The 17,648-nt window shown below is 50.0% G+C and overlaps 1 protein-coding gene across 10 annotated transcripts in view; it reads left to right on the top strand.

The window, feature by feature from the left end:
- Nucleotides 1–17,648, top strand: part of kek5 (leucine-rich repeat, immunoglobulin-like domain-containing kekkon 5 protein) — a 333,208-nt gene that overhangs the window by 182,456 nt on the left and 133,104 nt on the right. For all 10 annotated transcript variants that reach the window (XM_076371230.1, XM_076371229.1, XM_031982775.2 and 7 more), the window contains one exon: nt 1,395–1,434. The gene's annotated coding sequence lies outside the window, so the exon portion shown is untranslated. The remainder of the gene's footprint in view (nt 1–1,394; nt 1,435–17,648) is intronic.

Here is a 17,648-nt window from a genome sequence, read left to right on the forward strand (position 1 = left end):
AAAAATTGCAATTGCGTCCAAGAAACTGCGTCCTTTATGAAATTTTGTGAACGCGAAGAAGTACCTTGCAACTAGGCTCTCTACGATATTTTCATTTACCTTCAAACACAACGTACACCGAATTCGACTAAAATGGACTGAAAAGGAAATAAATCTCAAGCACCGAATATACCCAAGGTAGAACCACGTTACCTCGACGTCTACGAAGAACCACCGCAGCGGAATCGTCTATAAATTCAGCTCAACGATAACAGACGAGTATTAAATATAAAATTCTCTTCTCGCGATCAAAGCGCGCGTCAATTGCGAAAGATCCGGAACGCCAATGCCGGGTACAGGTATCGTCGATCGTTCTTAGCCTATCGCAGTCGCGTGAAACTTCCTCGCAGAAAGTGGATCGCCGGGGCGGCGCGCCGCTTGAAATAACAGGCTCTCATCGTTACGATCTTAATTACATAACCAGGTATTTATCTTCGGGGGCGAAGGAATCGCGGCGAATTCACGTGCTGCGCGGGGGCTGGCAATTAAGCGGCGGCGAAGAACGGGCAAGAAGCTATTAACTCGGCCGCGCGGATTGTTGCTATACTTTCGCGATAATGGTGAATTAATAGAGCGGCGGGTTCGGGTGTAAAGCGTGCCGACGCGGGGGGGAGGAAGAAAACTTCTCGATATCCGTCGTCGTCGTCGTCGTCGCGGGCAACGTGGACCGCGAGACGGTAGGCGGTTAATTAAGGAAACCGTTAACCGGGGGAAACCGACTTATCTGCGACGATTGGCTGCTAAGTTACCCAGCGGAGCAAATGTTTCAGAGTTTCAATCAGCTCCCGCCCCGCGCCGGCGTCCCCGTCTTCGGATAGCTACTTTGCAGTCGTTGCCATAAGACGCTCCTGAATGCGATTATAATAAATTCTTCGCTGAAAGTTGCCGAAGTACTGCGAATCCGCTTTCGATGATAATGGCTGCGGGAGTTGGGGCATCGGGTAGGAGAAAAAAAGGGGGGAAAGGAGAACGCGGAGCAAAAAGGAGAGAGAACGAGAGCGAAGGAGAGAGAGAGAGGAAGGGAGGAGGACAGTGGCAAGCGTTCTCGCCACCCCGTCCTTCGACCCTCGATGGCGGGATTACGATTTACATGACAAACCTTAAAGCTCCGCCACCGCGGCGTTACTTAACGACCTCCTACGGCTGTATCAAGGCCGGCGGAACATTATACTTACCGTATTCCCCTCGCCAAACAGCCAACGGTTATGTCGATGGCGCGGGCTAAGCGTTTTGAAGAGCCGCGAGAATTAAAGAAGACGATGTCGCCATTGTCCGCGGGCCTAATGGGGCATCGTCCCGTTCCGTATCGTCGCCGAATGTATATTTACCCTCTCCTCTTGCTTTCTCTGTTGCAGGTTGCTAGTTAGGATCCATCCAGCCGGAAGCTAAATGCAGGTGCGTGAATTTCTATGATTCTCGTAAGAATTTTAAGAGTATCGCTTGATTAGGATTGCCTCGGTCCGTTTCTGAACAATCGATCTTTGAAGAGGCTGCATTCTTTAACACTACACCTACCGAGCAGTTAAATTCACTTAAATTCCTCTATAGCAACTTCAAGAGTGCATTCATCGAGACTTGATTGATAATTCAGTATACGTGTTACTAAATCAATTTCTTGAATAATCTCTTCGAGAAAGATCTGTTATCCTTTTATAATTGCATAAAGAAGAAACCAGGAATGGGTCAGTTCGACCCGTCCGATAGGTTTAGTTTTAACCATTTAAGAATCACATGCGGTAAAAATGTTCAAGACACCGAGTAAACGGTAGAAACGGAAGCGCCAACGTTACGAAGTAGCCAGGCCGGCCCAAAGAGCAGCCCGTTCACAGTTCACGAGACGGCAAACGGCGAAATCATGTACAAAGTGAAAATCGTAATGAATAACGTATGAATCCGGCCGATTTATTCCGGCCGTCTGCATAGCACGGCTGAATGGAACGGCGCGCATTATTCCATGCATCGCTGCGAACGAATTAAAACTCTATCCGTACGTGTCGGGGTATATAGGAGGATCGGGCCACGGCCGAGATACCTAATTGTAAAAGTAATCGGCGGTCAGGGGTCCGCGATTGAATTACCGCGGCGAAAATTGGATATTTCCCGGCGATCCTTCGCCGGTGCCGCTCCTACGGCGTGCATCACGCGCCGAATCCCGGGCTCGTCTCGCCGGAATATTTCCGGCGTTTTCGAAAATCTGATTTCCACGCGGACCGCGGCGACGCCGGCATTTCCAAGGAATACGGTCCAACCTGAATTATTCAAATGTCGCCGGGCTGGAGACGTTTCACGCCCAGCCGCCGTCGCTGGAATATCCGGCGGAGCGCCGAAAGCTATCGGTACTCATTCAACGAAATAAAGAAAAAAAAGGAGAAATAGGAGACAGAGGGAGGAAACGGGGAAGAAAATTATTTGCGGGGTGAACTTGATGGCGACGACCAGGCCGAGCAGAAACGAGGCCACCGTCGCCCGTACCCTATTGAATTTTCGTATCGAAGTAGAAAGGGATTGTCTGTATCGTCGGGTTAACGATGCAGCCATCGTCGACGCTCCGCCACCCCTTAGGATTCACCGCGAGATTATTTTTCCCTACGGTAACGCAAATCGTCTCCCCCCGATGAGAAATCGGATTTTTAATGCTGGCATATTTCGACCGAATCCCGTCGAACCGGGGAATGTTTGTTCAAGTGTGGAAGATAATTGAACGCGAAGATCGAACCAATCGGTTTATTTTCATTGGGGGTGTATTTCGAAATTGAATCTTTCGAATTACTTCCTGCGTCTCTTTTATTAACAGAAGTGAACGACTGAAGAGAACTGTGCGTTTAGCTACCTTGCGAGTATCAGACTTCTATGTGCTTAGCACCACCTGGGGGTGCTTTCAGAATGTAAAAAGGTCTTTTTAACACGGTTGCTTTTCGAAACATCCCTGCATTATTCCCGAATGGGGAAAGTTTACTTTCGAATCTAAGTCTTTTTACCGCCGATGTACACACCCAGAAACAGACGTTCCGGCATATTTTCGTTCTACCGTAACCCCGGGAGACCCATGGAGCAGTAAGCATACAAGTTTCGCGTCTACGTAAAGGTAGTCGTGATTGGCTAGGTCGAGTGGAAAGTTAATACACACATTCTGCGGAATAATTACACTTGATGCCATAGAATATAGCGTCTGAAGCAGTCCGCGAGAAGGAGATGTTAATCCGCATGGTAGCTAACTCTTCCAGCGTACCTGGAACTTCATACGGGCTCTCCAAAGTTTTTAAGCTTTTAACGCTGCTACATCCTTCTTCCTAATTGGCCGGATTCCTAGAGAAGAACTGCATATGTATTCCGTGTTCAGAGAACGTAGCCTTTCGTCCCTTTCGTTCTTTTTCGCCCGCGGGATCGGTCATGTTCTCGAATCATTTCGTTCCGCGTGTCGAACATTTTTTCAGCCTTTGCCGCTTTAGAGACACGGCACGGTCCGTTAGCGTTTAACGGGACGTACAAAAATTCCCGTCGAAACGAGCGATGTCACGGTACCCATCGTAGAACGCGAGACCATGATCGTTGGAATAGCTCTTCCGGAATGCAAAGCAGATCGAGCGGCAGGGGAATCGCGTTGCCCGAATTTGCCGAATGAATTTCGCCGGCGGAAGGGAATTAAAAATATTTGTCGATTGATTGACCGGCCGGTCGTGTCGGGTCGGCTCGCTGATCGATCGGAGCGCGCCGCTTTTCCGCGGAAATGGGAACGCGGCCGGGCGAGCGGGAAAAATTCCGTTTAGGACCGCAGCGCGATATGGAACGCGACGATACGGCGATCCGCCCGCGGCGATTTTATTCACAATTTGCAAAGGGGGTTGGAAAGGCGCAGGGGGCAGGGCGGCTGCGAGCCTCTCCTTGCTCGGCAGACACGTCGAAAGGCTTGAGCCACGGACAACAAGTGGTGTCGTAACGAGCTTTTTATGATGAATGTGTTGGCCCCATGTGCGAAAACGTGACTTCCTCGAGCACGTGCTCACCTGGCCGGTTCGCGGCTCCTTGACCCGTGAAACGGCTCCGGGCATTGTTTACCGCCGCGGAGCTGCACCGTTCGCGAGATAAGAAACGTCGGGACAGAGACGGAGATATACGAGCTTCGAAGTTCGAACCCGATGGATTTTCTAACGGGATTAACGCGACTGATTCTGATTAGCGATTGCGTTTCGATAAGACTCTCGGAACAGTATGTTGTTCAATTAGAGTTACTCCGTACGTCGTTATAAATTAAAGGAACCTCGAACCTTCTCCGAAGGCAGAGGTTCGAGAGAGTCTCGGGGAATTTTGTCCCTTCCTTATATATATAAGTCTTCAACCTTTTCCTCGCTTCTACCGACACTTGCGCATGCCATAGGCCAACGAGTAACTACGAACTTAAGGATCAGATCTTACGCACGAATGATTCTTACCGCTACGAGGGTTGCCCATTGCCCACAGCTAAGACGACGAGTATTACTCGTGCGTAGCCGTAACGACAACCACTTGACATTCGTGCCACGCAACTACTTTGTGCTTCTTAGAGTCCACTGCTAAAGCTACGGTCGATTTCTGTGTAGCAACGTGTTTCAGTAGATGTTCAGTAGAAACGGTTAGCAATGATCGGACGTGTCGTGGCTATCGGAGTTTCACTTTCAGTTTGTTCTCTTCACATGAGTGTAATTGGGAAATAACAAGCTCGAAGCGATTAGGAGAGGGTTAGCATGCGCTCGAAGGCAGTTCCTGTTTTGTAATACCACTTGAAGCTGTATATTCATTTTTTAACGTCTGCATTATGCGGAACGCGGCGGAATAATACCGCGGAAAGACGTTAATTACAATTTCTGCCGGTCATTAGGGAGGGAAGAGTTCAGGCGACCATGGAAAGTGTTTCCATCGAATGATCGCGTCGCGTGCGTACGGCCTGTTTGCCGCCGCAAGATTAATCTCCGCGTTCCGCAAAAATTCGATTCTCACGCGAAACCGCACGCACGAACGGACAAATACGGTCGGCGTACCGTTGCACGGCCGCCGCGTCGGAGCGCGGCGTTCCTCTTCGCCGAGGCCGGTTTTTCATATTTATTCGACATCCTTCATAGAACTTCGTTATTATCAACCGCTGAATAATATAGAAAGCGTACTCCGCTGTTACAAGTACAAACCAGAGGGAACATTAATAGTTACGAGGTGCAGCATTTCGCTTGGCTCGCTAAAAGTGCGCCGGCTAATAGGTAATTAAATAGCACGAATTATCAATCTCCGTAGCCAACACGAACACAATGAACCTATTAATCTAGCAACTCAACGCCTCGGTTTAACATAATATCGCGCGCATTGTCTTCCATTCAGAGCGATACGCTAGCGCCAAGCAATAATTGAGCAGCGTTAATAACAAAATCATTCGTACCGGCGATCACGTATTGAACGCAACAGTATCTCCACCCGGGGCGCAACAAAACGATAACAATCCCCGCAAAGCGACAACTAAATTTCCCCCGACTTCATCGATGCCTCGGCGCGATATGAATTACTCGCCGGCTCGTCCGCGAGGGACATCAGTACCGGGAATTATCGCGAGATCGTTATTTGCCGGGGTCGCGCGATTATATTTACCGGGCCTTTATCGGGGTATTGATCCGCTCGTCATTTCCGGTCGCCCGGAAATATCGGCAATCGTGTCGGGTCGAGGCGGGGGCCGCCGCGCCGAGTCCGGCCCGAGCCGATCGAGGCCGATCCGATTTAAAGGTTGCCTCTCCGCTTCGAATCAGTGTCGACGGATCGGCGTTGTTCCCGCTGGGACAGAGGAGGAGTGCTTTATGATCGGGCCTGTTCCAGGCAGATCGCGATCGCGGCTTTGAAATCGGTATTTCGCGGGCTGCCTGCGCCGGATTGGCGGCCGTGGCAGCGCGCCTCGCGTCGTAGACCGGGCTGCCCTTTTTTTTTTTTTTTTTATCATCCATTCTGTCAACGCGACAGAGCGGGCCGCGGTCATAGCCGGCTCGCCATCCCAGAGACGGATATAAACACGGGTAACGCGGCGGCAACGATAACACACGCCAAAGCCCGCGTTTCATTTCGCTTGAATATCGAGTGGCGAAAGCAGGAGCAGTCGACTCCTCGATTGTGCGTTATTGGGTGCCTCCGACGCCTCCGATGTTTGCGAGGAACAGAGCAGCGCGCGATCACCGGCCCCCTTCCCTCTGTTTTCCCGGGTATACCGAACGGGCACGGACACGCGAAAAATAAGGAAACTTTCCGGATTGGAAACAATACGGGCACCATTCGTCATTTGTTTAGCGCGAGCCACGCCGGGCTTCCGTTTCGAACGTGATTCCGATTCCGAGATTCCCGCGGGAGACCGTATGGTTTGCGTCGGCTACCTGCAAGCTGAAAGCGCAACGGGAAAACGTTCACCCGCGATGATCGTTTCCGCAGTTATAGCGACGCTGACGCTTCGGTTTCGACAGATCCTTGTTATTCGCTGAATCGAACGAAAAAGAGAAATGAACGAATTTAACAGCAAAGTGAGATATATATATATAAAGATAGACACGCAGTACTTAAATATCTGTTCCGCATGGAATCGATAGAGCGTCGCTCGTCCCCGCGGAACTCGAACTTTCGATTGTCGGTTATATACAAGGAACTTCCGTTGAGCGTGATACTTACGATCGCCGGAAGAGTCGCGAAAAAGTCGGATAACTTCTCGACCGAGGTTCTCCAACTAATCCCGAGTCCGATCGTTCTTTCGAGTGAATTAGCTTGAAGAGCTTTCCGCTGATCCTCGGCGGATATAATGAAGAGAATCTTCCTCGAGAGTTGCTCCTCTCGTCGCCTTTCTTCCGAGACTCCTTTGCCTGTCCTCGCGCCGGGGACACCGGGTGCAGGCGTTCAGCGATTCCTTCTTTGATAAATAAATGCAATTCAGGAGGCGGACGAGGCGCAGGGGGAAAAGAACGGCGGCCGATTCGGATCCGGGACAAACGGGACAAGGCGTCGTCGGCGGGTCGCAGCGGGAAGAGACGGAGCGGCGTTCCTTGGCCTCTCGCTCGTAAATTTTTATCGGTTCGGCAAACTTTGACCCCGCCGCGACCGTGCTCTTTCTCTCGGAGGAGCTTGATTAACCCGGCTGTGATCGCGCTTTAAATAGCAACGCTGCGATGTAGAGGTCCTCCACCTACTCTCGGCGGACGGAGCCTCGGAACGGGCGCATATGTTAGGCGCGGGAGGGCCGCCACGCGAAAGGGACCTGGAAACGATTAAATTACGTAACGAGAAAACTCCTCGGGAAGTTTGAAATGAAACGTTCGGGGCGTAATGTCGTTCGGAAGTTCCCGGCGTTGATCAAAATAGAGGAATCTTTTCGACCCAGTTCTAAATTCAAGACTACCGTCGAGGAGAGAGATCGGGGACAATGCACTGAATGCGTCGTCCCCGGCAGACGGGGTCGATTATATTTTATTCGATCAATTGCTCCCGGTTGAACGTGTATCTTCGTTCTCTCGAAGTTTCAATTGGACACGTGATTCCATAGAACCGCTCTAATTGGGGGGGGGATTCGATTTAATTGTACGGATCAAAGCGGGGTCTCTCTGTTCGTGATTAAAACCGCATTTGAAATAAATGCATCAACGTATTCGGAGACGTCGGGAGCGCTCCGCATCGGATCGCGCGTTTGATAATATTTTAAACGTACCGCCGGATTGGCCGAATTACCGGCGCAAAGATCGTCCATAAATAATTCCGGCCGGATGCGGCGGTCTCCCGGAAGAATTTCATTAACGTGCGCCGGCGCTGCTTTATTTCCATAATTTTAAAGGATCGCGGCCGGGGAATTGAAACACATCGGGGGGTTGAGAAACACTGGTGCCACGGAACAAAGATAAAGCACCGAATGAAATATTGCGGGAACGAAGTCGCGCCAAATTTGAAGAGGAAAATGAAATGTAAACTGGGTCGCCGCGGTGGATGTTTAGTTTCCTGTTTCTTTCGGCGACGTTCTCGTTATTGCGCCGGTGGAAGCCGAAATAAAAGAGCCGACCTTCGAAAATTATCCACGGTAATTATCGAGCGGCCGTTCCGCGCTCGATTGTTTTCGATTCGCCGGACAAGATGAGATCCATTCCGCGAAACGGTTGAAGTGTTTCCAGCGTAACTTCATCCGGTTTGACATGCGAGCCTTCTCGTCCAATTAATTCGAACCCGTTGTTATCGAACGCGTGATTGTATTCCACGCATAACGAGAAGACTTCGAGTGACGATAAAAAGCCGATCTCGCCAGGAAAACCGCGGGAAACTCTATTCTCGTCGAGGACGTTGAAAGAGTTACAAATAAGCGACGCGACTCGTCGAACGAATACAATCGGCGGTTTACCGCGCTGGAATTTCGGTGACAATTTGCTCGAGAAATTATCGAGGACCGAGTAACGGGATGCACTGTTCCGTCATTGACTTTCGAGCTCCCGGCGGCCGCGAGGTTCGCGCCACGAAATTATATCAATCTCAATGGCGGGTCTTTAAAGAAATTTACGAGGAGAAAGCGCGAGTTTGTTATTTCCGGAAGGGTGCTTCGGGGAACCATAATTGCATCCGCCGTTCTGCCCGCGTTTCCTTTTTTTCCAATGCTCGGCATCGTTAAACGAGGGAAAAAGCGGGCGTAAATAATGCGCCGCTGGAAAGAACACATTCATTTTTCGCTCTCTATCCCATAATGACACGTGGAAACTGAATTTGTCGATAAAGAAACAAAATGCGCGTACGTTAGAGAAGAATCTTCGCCGAAGCGACGCGGGCTGCTTAACCGAGCAACGATACTTTCGTTTATATCCGCAGTTACCGGAAACGAACGTGCACCCGAATCGAACGAAATCGTAATGCCTTAGAGCAAGGGTAAAAGTCGCTGGAACGGAAGACTGCGAGTGATTCCGATCACAAGGAATTATTAAACGACGGTACTGCGTAGAGATTCCATTTGAAGGTGCGCGGGAGGGATGCGCTGGAAATCAAAACGTTCCTGTCTGGTTGCAGGCACTCGTCGATCAAGTCCGACGGAACTGAAGAATACCAGGCCGCGCAAGGAGAAAAATTCATGATTTTCCTCCGCGTTTCAGCCGGGGGAGCAGCTCGGCCGGAGTTCGCCTGCATTCTCAGCTCCCCTTTATGCTGGCGTTGCAGTCGTCGGGAAACGGTTCCCGTTGCTCCATATTCGGCCACCCCGCCGCCGTTTAATTTGCATTTTATCGCTTTGTAGCGTATTGTTTTCTTCACCCTCGAACCGGGCCGCCGATACGGCCCCGCTCGTGTGCGCCTCGAATCCGGCTGCAGCTCGCGGATTCCGTCCTCCTCGAGTTGTCCCCTGCGTCGCTCGATTCGCGGCATCGCCGGCGGCCATCGCGGATCGACCGATCTCTCGCGGCCATGAAACTTCTCGCGGGAGAAAAGGAGGAAACCGATTCGCTTTGAGCTGAAACCGAAATCAAATTGTTCGTTACTTTCCCGCGGCCGGGCCGTTTGTTTCCGCTGATTCCGCTCGACAAGGGGATGAAAAGTAACCCGAGGAAGCGTGCGCCCGAAACGGAGCCATTCCCTCACAAAGGATTTCTGAGGTTTGAACCAATTAGATAGTTCAAAGAACTCACCGAAAGCAAGACACACCGCGAACACGCTCTCTGCCCTTGTCTCTGTGCGCGTGGGCGGGACGCGTCGGCGCGGGGGCTCGAGTGTGTTTGGGCTCCGTCCAGTTGGTTAAAACTTCAAAACCGTTTTAAGATGCAACGGTTCGTTTGAGGAAAGTGCTACGCGTTCGGGGCTTTTATCCTTTCGTCGAACGGCAAACGGGCAGAATGTAACTGTTTCTCCCGACAACCCTCGCGCGGCACAGATTCGCCGGATTTGAACGGTCTGCGAGGATTCTGTTTGCCTTCCGCCGATTTTCCGACCGCCGGGAATGCGCGAATTAATCGTGCACCGTTAGAATCAATTTGAACCGCAAGCGAACTTGCCGTGTTTTCTATCGAAAAAGCACGGAAATCAACCGAGCTGATATTAACCGTTTACGCTGCGAAAGTTCTCCAGTAGAAATACTCGATATTTTCCGGCGAGATACAGATGTTCCTTAAAATGAACGAGAGATCACTCGTAAATTAAGCATCACAGTTATTTTACTTTCAGCCCTCGAGTATCGATGAACTGTACGAAGCGTAATATTGAATTTCAAACTTTGCGCTGGGTTAATGTAATACTATCACCGACGCGGGTATTTTCTTTGCCCCGCATCGATCACCGACATTGATCCGATTAAATCCACAGTGCATCAACGTGACAAGTATGCGAAGCGTGGCCAACGTTAATGAAATTTCCCGTCCGGCTTTTTTCCCTTTTGATTACCATGCGGTTTTAAACGGGCGCGCTTATGGATACGTCAGTCAACCTAGATTCGAGCTGCAGATTCGCGGCGCTCGCAGCTAGACGAGGATCAAATGGCTGTGACGGGAGCCGGGACGGTGATTTCGAGCGGTCGTCGAAATTCCATTTCTTTCGAGCGTGCATTCCGCTGATTGCCGTGTTCCGGTGAAAATGAGCGGCAGCCACGCTCACCCGGAAAAAGCATCGCGACGCTTGTCCTCGCCTCTCCCTTCGCCCAGCTCGCCGCGCGCGCCGCGGCAACGCTGAAAAACAGTTGGCCCGCTGTTGCACGGCCGGCAGGACTCGCGTCGCGCGTCCATTGCATTATTAATAAACTCGGTGTAACGCCGAAGACAAAGTCACACGCAAAATGCAAATTAGGCATTACTCATTCCTCCGTCGTGTGCAAATCCGCGGTGCGCCGCGCCGCAACAGAGAAACGGGGCCATTCCACGACGCGGAGAGAGAGAGAGAGAGTGAGAGAGACGCGGCGCGTTTCAGCGCAGCGAAAAATGCATCCGTGTTGCTCAATCGTAATATCGGATTGAAACGGATGCGCGTTTGTCTTCCGTTTTTATTACCGTCGGTTCAACAGATTGCCCCTGTTTCCGCGGACTCTCCCTTTTCCCGTGCACCACTTTGTTAATGTTTCCATGACGCCGGAAACGTGTCCATAAAACTTCGCACTGTCCGCTTGTTTTTGCGGAAGGAATTTTTTATTCAAAGTTGCCGCGAAAAGGGGGAATTGTTCGTTCGAATGATACACCGCCGGGATGCTTTGTACGGAACGATCACTTCGCTTCGATGAATTGTTCAGTGTTCGCACGTAATCCGAAGTCGATGCAACGGCATCGAACCCGCTTTAAGGCGAGACGCCTCGTTCATAAATTTCCAACCGTGAAACAACGATTTCTCTGCACTCGTTAGAAAGTTGAGTAAATGGAGCTACGAGCCAATCGCGGTTTTCATAACTTATTGTATTATACGTTGCGTGCTGTGCAGTCGCGTGCGTGTCGCAATCAATATTGTAGTCCGAGGTGTTCTCGGACCGCTTAGAATCGCTAATTTATGCCTGAGGTCGAATGTCTCGGGTTCCACTTTGCCAGCCGCGTTGCTCGTTTTTGCGGCCATTGTTATCATCGTCTAACAATAGAAAATCGATAGGAATATCTCGAAGTTAAACAGTTCGGGAATCAATTCTCGCAAAGAAAGCTGGTTAATCAATCGAACCGAAATAACGCGACGTCAAAGAAGCATGACCATCCATTGGCTTGTCCACTTTACCTCAAACAATTAAGTCCCTTTCGAAAAGCAGAGCACGAATACAAAGGTCCATCGAGAGATCTCGAATAACCGATAAAACTGATCGAACAGACCCGCACACCGACGTTCTCGAGTGGCATTCGCGAGTCTGTTACTTATTTCACGCGCCGGCTAAGCCATGTCGCCCAGTTGCTCTCGAGATGGCATTCAAACGTATTCAGCGCCGAGTCGCGACCGATTTTACAGACCGTATTCCCTCCCTCGAGCATCTCGGGAGAGGCTGGTTCTTATCCAGTCGAACGACAACCGCCCCCTCCCCCTCCGCCTCCGAGAACGCGCAAAATAGCCCGACAGTGTTCGCGAAAGAGCATCGCGTCGCACCGCGTGACGTCGCCTGGAAAGAGTTCGGCTAGAGGAAAAGGCCGATTTCTTTTGTTTCCGTCGACGCTCGACCCCGGTAATACACTTTTCCCCGTTTCCCCTTTTATACACGTCGATAAAACGTCTTCCGGCGAACCGTTCTATATTTCCTGATATCCGCCTAGTCGCGTTCTCGCCGCCCCCTCCTCCTCCCCCCGGCGTCGCTGTTCCTCCCTCGCCGACCAAATTTCCCCGATCTTTATCCGAGCTGGTCCGACGGATATAAATTCCGGTATATATAGCAGTTTGTCGCATTTTCCGGCCCGTTCGACCGGCTCTGGGCTGTAAAAGTATACTGTCGTACTTCACTTTGCTGCGAATCCTATTTCTGCGGAGTATCTGGGATTACGATAGTTCGTTTACCGTGGACCGATTGATCTTGCCCGGCGAACCGGATGTAGGACACTCGATGCGCCGCAAAACGTTCCCGCGGATGCCAGATTCTCGATCGGCTTTTTCCGCCGTGCTTCTTCCCGAAAAGTCGCCGAGCCCGGCCCCGCGCACGCATTAATCCACGTCGATCGAGCGCAGACCCGATGGATCCGACCAGCCCCGCGGCCCGTTCAATGCGGATCATTTATCCTGCCGGTGACGTCGCCTCGAGCCGATCGAAACGGAACCGCGGCAGGGATATTAGCTTCTTGCGAGCGTCGCGCGAGAGCGTCTCGAATCCTCTCCCCGCGGTTACGTGTATCGAGGGTCGTTCAGCTGGAGGGTCGCAGTTTTCGAGGACACCGAGACTGCCGCGAGAGGAGAGGTTTTTCTTCGCGGGGCGGCTTTCCGAGAGCTATCAATTTTAGAAATCTCTCGGGATTATTTATGAAGGGAACCCCGCGCGGCGCTGTGAATGAACGATGGACTTACGGAATTCACTGATTTAACGACAAGATTACCAACAGAGGAGCGGTTAGCGAAAACTAGAGCGATCCGACTCGCTGAATCTCGCAGAATGCAACTCACGGGACCTCTCCCTATTTCGTCATCTAGTCCTATTGACTTCATCCTCTTTCTCGCGCAATTTTCTTCGATTACCCAAAGTCTCCGACTCGAACTCTCGACGATGCACACGAGTTCATGCATTCAAAAGCGTTCGCTCAGTCCCGAACACTCTTGATTCCGGTCCTCGGCTTTCCAAGCAATCAGCTCCGCGCAATGCTTAATTCGTGACAGCTATACCGAACGTTCGTTCCGGCACACTTTCAGCCTGGGATAAATCTAGCGAATCGGATCAGATAGGTGGAGATTTTTTTTAATTGGGCGTAGGATAAACATGGCGTTCAGGAATTCCAGCTCGAAGTGCCGTTAACCGTTTCCCGCGCGTGATGCCGTGTACTTAATTTTTACTATTGCATCTTTCACACGCGGCGACGATAGACATCTCGGGCTGTTCTTCACGCGACGCATACTTAATGGTTAACCAAAGTTATTTGCCCGGAACGAATACAAATGGATTTCTTACGCGGCGTTTATCGAATTGGAGCACGCCGATCGTTTTGCCCGCGGCACGCGCCGATGCGTCCGCCTCGCGTAAATATTCGCCGTCGGCCGCACACCGTGAACCGAGGTAACCCAAGTTAAATGAATCCGATCCAGTTTCATTCTGATTAGGGTACGTCTAATTTAGTCCAGCGCAGCGTGGCTCGCTCGAATTTCGCTCGAACCGGGCCAGCTTCAACCTGTTCGACCTATTCCACCGGATCGAAGACTTTCTTACCCGGACAAACATGGCGTGGACGGTTCTTCTGGATCGGCTTGATACGCCCCGCGTTCATTGACTTCATTCCCGTTTCGCCCGGAATTAATCTGACCCGCTTCGCCACGGTTCAATTTTACTTTAAACTAACTCCGAGCCGGTCCGAACTATTCGCAGAACGCGCGATTCAACTGGAATCTAATCGGAACGTTTTAAAGTTATTCGCATAATGAAACGAGCGACATTTCGATTGTTAAACAGCGGAGCGTCGGCGGGCGCAGTAAATCGCGCCGGACACAATTAAACGGACAGAAGGCGGAGGAAAGAATTCCGAAACACCGGTCAGCGGAAACAATCCGAGACGATCGCGAGCGTTTCACGGCTCCACGATCGGCTGCGTAACGATCGAGTTCTCCCCGAAGATTGCCGTTGAGCTTGATAAACTATCGCCCGATGAAACTTCGGAATGAATCTTCTTTTTAAAGAATATAAACTTTTCAGTTTATCCCCTTTCAACCGTGGCCGGCCCTCTCCGTTCGTTTCGGCCCCCGCGTTCGTTTATCTCCGCCGTTTTCTCCGGGAATTAATGGAGAACCTTCCGTTACAGTCGCGAACGTCGGGACGAGACGAATAGCCCGGCCCCGCTCCTCGTTCGATCATTATCGACTAATTCGTTCAAGATTAAACTTCGACAATGCGGCTATCAATTGACTAATTAATTAATGCCGGCAAACAAAGTTCCACAAATCGCGGCGCCGCCGGTTTCAATTTAATTACACGCCGCCTGGGCAAACACTAAACGCTAGCCTAGGAAAATAACGACGGACATTGTTATCGGCTGCCAGCGAATTATCTGGAAAATAACAAGAAAGTTTCCTACGAATCTTCCAACTGTTTTTCAATCGAATCCTTTGACAACGAGAGTTCTTGAAACGTATGAAAACTCATTCCGCGAATAACGCGTCGAAGTCTTAAATACAATTATTCATTTGCAGCTTTCGATTTCAGATATCGAAGCTTAAAGTCGTCATTGCGACGGCATTCGACCGGAGCGTTAAAAACACGCGAAAGTAAAGGTTAAGGGAAAATATCATCGGAAATTGTTTCCTCGTGTAGGATAAGGGGCGTTCGAGTAGGATTGACGGAGAATATCAACCGCAAGCGAGGCTTAGGTAATATCATGTTAAACGGATCGATCGGCGCGGAATGTAAGAGCCAATTTCTGGAATAAAATGTACATAATGGATGATAGTCCCCTCCTCGTTATCCTAGCATGGTTATGCTCCAAAATAGAATTTCTTTTTAACAAGCTTTGTTAGCGTACCCGTTACGCTGACATCTCCGTGTGCTCATCATCCCTCGCAGGGTGCTTTAACGTGCATCCCGAAGACGGCTCAATGTGTATTACCTACAGTTCCCGTGGTAAATAACGCGTTGATGAAGGATAAACATCGGACGGAACGTTGTTTAATAAATTGATTGGCGTGTACGCGCCGAAGGAAGGCAGCTGGGGGCGCGGGACCGGTGAAAAGCGGGGATCAGCGCATCTAATGTTTCTCATGGCTTCGCCGGAACATTGACGTTGAACGATAGCGACGTGGCGGATCAAGTTCTATCATCGATGCAAAATAATTAATCAAACAGGGAACGGTTCTACCGAATCCAAGGAGAGAGTGTTCGTAAAGAGATGATCAAACTTTCGGAAAGCTTTCTTCTGTACCTTATTCATAAACGTTCGAATCCGGGATGAATATTTGACAGGGCTGGAGCTAGATAAAACTGGAGGGCACGTTTTTCCTTCGTTCCGTCTGCCTTTTCGCAGTCAGAGATCTGCTCGGGGATTTCTTCGAACGAATATATCATGTCTGTTCCCCGTCCCACTGATATTCCAAGGAAACATCGTGTTTTCCGAGTCTGCGGCGCGACGCGGTTCCATTCATCTGGAAATTAGGAGGATACGTATGCGCGTCCGCGGCCGTCGACGGCAGAAACGGCGCTCCGGGTCGTGTAACTTATCGTCGAAAAAAGAAAAGGTAAATTGTCGAAGAACAGAATTACCTTGTTATAAGATATGACCCGTTTGCGTCATAAACTATTTATGGGTGGCAGTGTGCCAACCCATTTTTCTACGAGTGCCACTTTGAGCGTCGTGGATCCCTTCGATCTTCCTGTAAAACGCGGCCAACTGACCAAGAAAGGAATTCCCCCTTTACGATCAGGAACGGTCCGAGATTGAGGGAAGGACTTAAACAGGACTGTAAAGAGCATTTTATTGGGCCACGGGCGCCACGTTTGCACATCCGGTAATAAATTTGTCTACGGCACACCATCGGAACCGCGAAACAAATGTGGGCTTACGAGTTTTCGAGTTGCTTCGGCGCCGTTCGAACGCGTTTTAACGCAGTCAAAGTGTCCCGCTTTTCTAGAAAATAGTTTTCGAAAACAAATCTTGTGTTTCGGTAAATCTGTTAGCATTTCCTAGATCGATATCTGATTAACACGATACTAATTCTTTCTGAATTCTTTATTTTCTCACATAAATATGTAATTCTTCTTTGTTTCGCTTTGATCTTTCATTGAAATATACTCTACGTACATTCGTATTGCGATGGGTGAGTACACAATCCATTTTTCTATTTTATCGCGCGCAGAACGAGAGGTTTTTCCAACTAAGTTCCACAGTTAACTGGTTAATAAACCAGAAAGGAGAGCAAAATCTGAGGAAACAATGAAGACCTTAATGCAACTCCGAAAGGTGGAAAGCTCTAATATTTCTATATTAGCATTACACGCTCTAAAAGACGCAATTAGATGGAGTTATTATTCCCGTTGTACAATTATTTGACACAAGTCGCTTCCACGAGCGCGCTCCCGGAGAATATATGCTGCAGCGTCGACACTGTAAGTTCTTTTAATACGAGCACGGCGGAATAGAGATGACTTTTTCGCGTTCCTTGACACAAGTTAGAAAAATCGTGCTTACGTCGCGCAAAGGCTCGGCGAGGCGGTGCGAGGCAGAATGGAAGGAGACGCGAGCATCCGAAACGAAGAAACGCTTCGAGGAAGACGCGTTAGAAGTGTCCAAATGAAAGGAGCGAGGGAACTTCAGTCGGTTCCGACGAGACGCGCGCGCGTGTGTATGTGCGCGCCGTGTTTCTTTTCGATTTATCGTGCCCGTCTTCCGCCCGTTCGAGCTTCGCTTCGCTTCCGCCTCCGCACGTCGCTCTGTCTTTGACGAGGGAACGCGGCTGTATGATCGAACGGAAACATCGACTAGAAAATAAAAATGTATGGGTCAAAGTAGACCTCTCCCCCGTCATTCGTTCACTTAACTCGATCGTCGTGCGTCGAACCATTGTCCGCGCGGTTATCGTGATTACCGATCACGAGCTGTTCGCGGCGAACGATGATCGAAAGAGCGTTCCGGCAAGATTCCAATTAACCTCGTTCTTTTACAATCGAATTTATTATTTCATTTATTCGGCCGGATCAACGCCGGCGTTTCAGTGATCGAGCACAATTTAATGAAACCGATTCCGTAACTCCCGTCTCACCCGACGCTAGATGACGATTCCTCGTTATAAATTCATAACTGCGGGAGAGGAGATAATTCTACGCGGGCTCATTGATGGCCACTGGCCATTCACGCGGTTGCAAATCAATCTTCATCCGCTGCGAACTTCAAATCACACTTCATCGGACATGTCGTTCCCATCAGCATGAAATTCTGGTCTACATATTCTTCGGGAACCCCGCGGAATGGAAATCGATTAAACTTCTACAATTCAATCATAAGTTTCCCCATCCACAATAAAATTCGAGAAGGGGGATC

Source organism: Nomia melanderi, chromosome 10 (genome assembly GCF_051020985.1).
Source record: "Nomia melanderi isolate GNS246 chromosome 10, iyNomMela1, whole genome shotgun sequence".
Lineage (NCBI taxonomy): Eukaryota > Metazoa > Arthropoda > Insecta > Hymenoptera > Halictidae > Nomia > Nomia melanderi.